Source organism: Oncorhynchus nerka, linkage group LG7 (assembly GCF_034236695.1).
Source record: "Oncorhynchus nerka isolate Pitt River linkage group LG7, Oner_Uvic_2.0, whole genome shotgun sequence".
NCBI lineage: Eukaryota > Metazoa > Chordata > Actinopteri > Salmoniformes > Salmonidae > Oncorhynchus > Oncorhynchus nerka.
In genome coordinates, this window is record NC_088402.1 from 35599824 (window position 1) to 35606740 (window position 6917).

The 6917-nt window shown below is 43.3% G+C and overlaps 1 pseudogene; it reads left to right on the forward strand.

Annotated features, from left to right (window-relative positions):
- Positions 1 to 483: 483 nt before the first annotated feature.
- Positions 484 to 5641, forward strand: LOC115123036 (zona pellucida sperm-binding protein 4-like; annotated as a pseudogene).
- Positions 5642 to 6917: the final 1276 nt, after the last annotated feature.

The window sequence follows — 6917 nt, forward strand, 5'->3', positions numbered from 1 at the left end:
ATCTGATAACATTCAATATCAAAAATATGCATGGCACTGTACAGACAATACTGGACAGTGAAAGCTTTGGGATGGCGCTATCCCTTGCATTCACCTGTCTAATCACGTTAGGATCATTGTGTATTATTACTATTCAGAGGGAGGAAGAAAGAATGCCGCTCTAAAGCACTCAAACCTAATATTCGAACTGGGCCCTGGGCAGCCAAATTCTGATCTTTTTTTTAACTAATTGGTCTTTTGACCAATCAGATCAGATCTGAAAAATATTTTGATTTGAAAATATCTAATGTGATCAGTGGAAAAAATTATCCGAATTGAGCTTCCTGTGTAAACGCAAACATAGTGGCGGGTAATAGATTATTCACTCCAGATGTTACCGTTTACCTTGTGAGAACGTATATTCTGATGGAGAGTAACGTTGTTCCAATTGGTAGAAAGGTGCAGCCAATTGCAAATACTTCCTATATATACCTAGGAGAGACATCAGCTGTAATACCGTTTTCAGCATTCGTTGAGGCATTGTGTGAAACCATGACTTGGCAAAGGAGCGCACTGCTTTTTTTCCCGGTTTGGCTTTGCTTTGCATTGCCTGCAGCGGGATGGGAGCGCGTTTCCGAAGAGGCAACCATTGCCCAAGACAACCTTGACACAGAGGAGAATTATACCAAAGACAAGGCTGTAGTGCAACTTGGAGACCCCGCCAATGTCGATCTTAACGCCGACCGTGGATTCCAGGTGCAATTCGAGGAGGTATCGGATGCAAAAAAGTGGGTATCCGTTACCGAAGCTGCCCCAGTCAGTTTAGCGGTTCTGTGCGGTGAGGATGAGTTTAAAGTAACACTGCCAGCTGGTCCAATGGGTGAAGTCAAGATTTTGGGTAAGTTATTTATAGGTTTAAAGATCATCATATGCAATTGGGCTACTTTGCTCATTTTTAACTTTCCCTACAGGACCCAACAGTATGCTCTCTGTTCTTGACGCCCCGGAATCCTGTGGATACTCCTTAAATCGAGGACAATATCAGAACGCCTTAACTGTCCGGTTTTCAGGCTGCCTCATTAGTCATCAGGTAGGGTTTTTCCTTTCCAATTTTAAATTATACATTTAAATGGTGTAAATGTGTCATTGGAATGATTGTACATTTCTTGCCACACTGACTCTGCAGGCTGGGCGGTACACCTTGATGGTGTTGTATATCAATGAAGCTGGCATAATGGATGTTTCTACAGTGTCCTGTGCGGCTAGCCCCAAATCCTCTTTGTCCTCGACCATCCACCTGCCCCTCTCTAATGGTCTTCACAATGCCCATGATGGGCCTCCTTCAAAGTGTCTTAATCCCACCCCTCGCAATCCCAGCGCTCAAAATCCCACCAAATATCCTGGTGAGTCTCATGAAATGTTTATTCTATTTCTTTGGATAAGCATCAATATTTGCTGTTATTGTGGTCTGAGGCAGTCCGTAAAGGAGCATTTTGTGACATTTTTAACAATGCTCCTAAGAACATTCTAACGATCAACTTGGCTCAGATGGACTTCTATCCACTGGTCATTGAGTTTTCAGCTATTAGTGAACAAACATAAATGCACTGACTTTACTGAGTTACAGTTCATATGGAAATCAGTCAATTGAAATTGATGTACTTTAGGTCCTAGTCTATGGCTTACATGTGACTGGGCAGGGGCACAGCCAATGGGAGGGTATAGGCCCACTGGCTGGGCCTGGCTCTCCAGTTACTCTGAGGAAGGTTTTTCCCCACCAGGGCTTTATTACAAATACTCCTTAGTTTCATCAGCTGTCTGGGTGGCTGGTCTCATACGATCCCACAGGTAAATAAACTGGATGTGGAGGTCCTGGGCTGGCATGGTTAAACCTGGTCTGCGGTTGTGAGGCTGGTTTGCACACTGCCTAATTCTTTAAAATGGAGGTGGCTTATGGTAGAGTAATGAACATTTCTGCAGTCAGCATGCCAATTGCATGCTCCCTGAACTTGAGACATCTGTGACATTGTGTTGTGACAGAGCTGCACATTTTATTGTACCCAGCACAAGGTGCACCTGTGTATCGATCATGCTATTTAATAAATCAAATGTATTTATATAGCCCTTCGTACATCAGCTGATATCTGAAAGTGCTGTACAGAAACTCAGCCTAAAACACCAAGCAGCAAGCAATGCAGGTGTAGCAGCACAGTGGCTAGGAAAAACTCCCTAGAAAGGCCAAAACCTAGAGGGGAACCAGGTTATGTGGGGTGGCTAGTCCTCTTCTGGCTGTGCCGGGTGGAGATTATAACAGAACATGGCCAAGATGTTCATAAATGACCAGCATGGTCAAATAATAATAATCACAGGCAGAACAGTTGCACCTGGAGCAGCAGCACGGCCAGGTGGACTCTCGACAGCAAGGAATCATGTCAGGTAGTCCTGAGGCATGGTCCTAGGACTCAGGTCCTGAGAAAGAGAGCATACTTAAATTCACTCAGGACACCGGATAGGACAGAAGTACTCCAGATATAGCAAACTGACCCTAGCCCCCCGACACACTACTGCAGCATAAATACTGGAGGCTGAGACAGGAGGGGTCAGGAGACACTGGCCCCATCGGATGACACCCCCGGATAGGGCCAAACTGGAAGGATATAACCCTACCCACTTTGCCAAAGCACCAACTTACCATCCTGAGACGAGGCCGAGTATAGGCCACAAAGATCTCTGCCACGGCACAACCCAATAAGCTTCTTGCTGTGCCTCAGGTGGATGAAATATCTTGGCAAAGGATAAATAATGACTAACAGGGATGTAAACACAATTGTGCACAGAATTAGCTTTCTTCACAAATGGAACAATTGTGTGTGCTTTCAGCTCATGAAACATGGGACTGACACTACATAACTTTTTTTTCTGAAGTATAATTCATTGGCTACTCATCCTCACTTCCAATGTTTTTTGTATTTCAGGCTGCAGTATTCCCCAGAACCAGCACTTGGCTTGTGGTTTCACTGGAATCTCGTCTTCCCAGTGTTTGGTGATTGGTTGCTGTGTGGATTCGGCAACTTCCGCCTGCTTCTACCCAATGGATGGTAAATACTCTTTCACAGGGCAAGATGATGTTTGTCTTTGAATAGTGAGGACTGATGTGTACCGCTCTCCCTCCCCAGAGTGCACTGCAGACCATCAGTTTATCTTTGCCGTTCACCATAACCGCACCACTTTCCTGTGACTCCCACCAAACTTGTGGTTGCTGGGAAGTCTAGCTGTGGCCCAGTCATTGTCACTGATAAGTTTGTGGTCTTCAAGTTCTCAGTCACTGAATGTGGAACTCGCTCATATGTAAGTGGACAAGAATATTACGTCTTCTGGAATCCTCCTGGTGCGGTTCTTGTTCCACACAATTACTTTATTGTTTTGATCTTAATTAGGAAATTGGCAATACCGTGATCTACACAGCAGAGGTACAGACGGCCGTCCGAACCCTTAACCTGAAGTATGGCATAATATCCAGAGACAACCCCCGCAGGTAATTCAGATGTCACATTTTGCAACAAACAAAATGGGCATTGTTTATTGGACAGGTTCTTCAGTTTGGTGTTAATGAACATCTCAATGTCTACACCTTCTAGATTTCTGTCTTTGCTATATGCCTCTGTCCTAGTGTTCCTATATATTGAGCTGATTCACCAGTTAAGTAGCTCAAAGTGTAAACCTTCAAACATTACTGTTGCAAATGCCACGAATACTTGGCACTTTCAGAATGTAATTTAATCTCACTAATTGAGGAATCATTAAATGCACATGCTGAGATTGACTAGTTACCCCCCCCCCCCCCCATGTTCGTCTCTAGAGTCATGGTTGAGTGCCGCTACCCTAAAACGCTGGGTACCCTGCCAACAGTGGCGAGTGTGGGCTACATGGTGAAAAGCCCCAGTGTAACATTCCCTTCAAAGGTGACATCCAAGGGACTGTTTGGTGTCGAACTCAGGATTGCTGAAGGTATCTGGCTGACATGTAAACACGCCATGGCCAGAACATAATGGTTACTGTCCCATTGTTGCGGACACTTTACATTGCTGACAAGCCCAATGCTTAAATTGCTCTTTTACCTCCCCACCAGACAAAACTTATACCAAGTACCTCAAACGGAACCATCAGCCCCTGCGTCTCTTCCTGGGTAAACTTGTGTATCTAGAAGTTCGTCTGACTTCTCCAAATCCAGAGGCGACACTTTTGGTGAACTACTGTCTGGCTTATCCCCGCTCTGCCAAGAATGTTCTGGTGCTCATTCACGAAGGGTAAGCACTGCAATGACTTGGTGTGACTGATTTGCCTAACGTACTGTAGATTACATATTGGTGGGCCACCTTGCTCTTGAACAGCCATTGGCTTTTATTAGAGGCTGAGATGGGATGGATGGACTCCAATGTTCTCTTAATTTTGGCAATGAGTCCCTTTATGTACTTACCCAGAGTCAGGTCAACTTGTGGCTCCGTTTGTCTGTATGCAGTTGAAGGAATTTTCTAACCAGCTTTGGCACAATGAAGACTAGGTATCTGCTAGCTTTGGCTAATGACACTACCAATCACTTCCTTCATATTGGCCATAGGGGCAGACAAATGGTATTTAAGTTAATCTCTATCAAAAGTAGATGAAGGGCCTCATTGCCAAAATCCTGAAGGATCCCTTTATGTCTTAACTTTGCCCTTTCCGTAGCCAAAGCATGACAGCCATTTTGTGACAGAACTCCTTATACCAAGGGTATTCAACTCTTACCCTATGAGTTCCAGAGCCTTCTAGTTTGAGGGCCTTGCGCTGCCAAGAGGAAGTTGTCATTGAGTTCTCTATCAATTTCTCACCTCTAGGTGTGCCAACCCTCAGGACCCCAATGTCTCCATCCTTAAATTCAGCAACCTGACCCAGAACCGCCACCAGCGTCGCTTCATGGTCCAAGCATTCCAGTTCATGGATCAACAGACCAACAATTATCTGGATGAGGAGGTGAGGAAGCAGAATATGGACTAGGATTCACACCTTGATTGGTGTCTTGTTACATGGTGAATGAGGCTTTCAAAAAGCTCTTTCTATTGTGTGCAACTTTTTTTTTTTTTTTTTTTGTTACACAAAGTCAAACCTGTTTAGTTGGTTTTGAATCTCACTTCATTCCTCAACAGATCTACTTCATGTGCTCTACTGAAGTGTGTATGCCCACAGAAAAAAATTGTGAAGAGCGCTGTTTTGATGGAATTAGGAGGTGAGGAAGACTGGGGACTTGCATCTTGATTGGTGTATTGTCACATGGTGACTGATGTACCAGAAAAGTGAACTGTAGTTGGCCTTCATTTCTTTACATTTTGTCACATTAATTATTTAGTTAGTATTTAATCTCACTTAATTTCTTCCCACCAGATCTACTACATGTGCTCTAGATAAAATAACTGAGAAGAGTGCTGCTTTAAATAAAAGGTGAGTCTTGCATATCTTTTGTTCCCAGATTTGAAAGTAACTTGCTTAAATAGGAGCACTTCTAGCTTTCACACTTTTTTGTTTTTCCAGGTCTGACAATCTGCAGGGTGACAAATCTGATGCTTGAACATGCTAAAGAAATGTGGTAATTTGACTAATGCATATTAAATATTTTTTTTTAATCTTGCCTATTTAACTGAGTTGTATTTATTGTAATGAGACTTAGGTCTGCTTTTTAACCCATTTTGTGAAATTGTACACTAACAGTTTCTGGTATACTGGTTTGCACTGCAGCGTACCTGACTTGGGCCACGTAACTAATTACTGTAGCCTCTACACCCTTGTAATTGTCAGCTTTGGTTAAATTGTGCATATGGCAGGTGTCATCACAAATTGATGTCTTGTGGTGACTTGGCTGTTTGGTGACAGACTTCTGTGTGCATTTTGATGCAGCCTAGAGGGATTTGTCTGTTCAAGGACATTATACCAAGGCACTGTCAACAATGCTAATCATTCCCGGTCGGGGTTTTCTGTGCTTAGTGACTCTCTGGATACGGTTTCCTAAAAGCAGCTTAAGACTAAATTCACATTAACCATAGGATACTAATACATTTAGCCTTAAGATGTTTTGGGGAAACAAGGACCTGTGCAAGGCAGTGCCTCCCGTCAGCTCATGTTCATTTAACTTCAGTAGCTTTTGACAGCCCTTGCTGGATTGGGGTGTAGTCATTATACAAAGACCTGAGCAAACTGTTGTGAAATGTTTAGCAACAAACCATTTACTGAATGTATAACATTAGTAATTAACCATATATTTGACATTCAGGGGTGTATTCACTAGGAGGGGCTAAACTGACTTTGTCCAATTGACAATTCTGGTTTGAACTTTTTCAGTTTGAGTAAACACTTGTTTTGGGATGCTATTTGTCTAAAGGAAGACACCCCTCCCCATTTACCCCTGGTGATGTTGCGTCACACCTGCACACAAACAATACTTCAAATGGACCAAGAAGCTCACGATGAGTCCCAAAACCAGACCCTACTAAATTGCCGTTGTCATGTGTTGCTGACAATTCCGAAGTTGACTTTCAGTGGCGCGGTGATTACTAAACGATGAACTTGGCAATACACGGACTTCAATGATGCAATTCATGCACCCCAATTTGTAGCTTGGAAAACATCTAAAATTGGGAGAATTTGTTTTGTGTGAAGTCTCAGACACGCATGTGTCGTAATTATGCACACCTTTCAATTATTTTGTATGAATATTGGCAAACTCCAAACATGTTGGGATAGCGCTTTGCTTGAGCCTGCAGCCTTGCTTGGTCATTAACTAATTAGCCCCCTACATAAGTAATAACTTTCACTCCCTCAGCATTGGGACATTTGTGCATATGGCAGAGGTGATTGTGAACCTGCAAATGGGGTGATTTAGGTTACCTCAGTCACAAACCCTGCCTGTT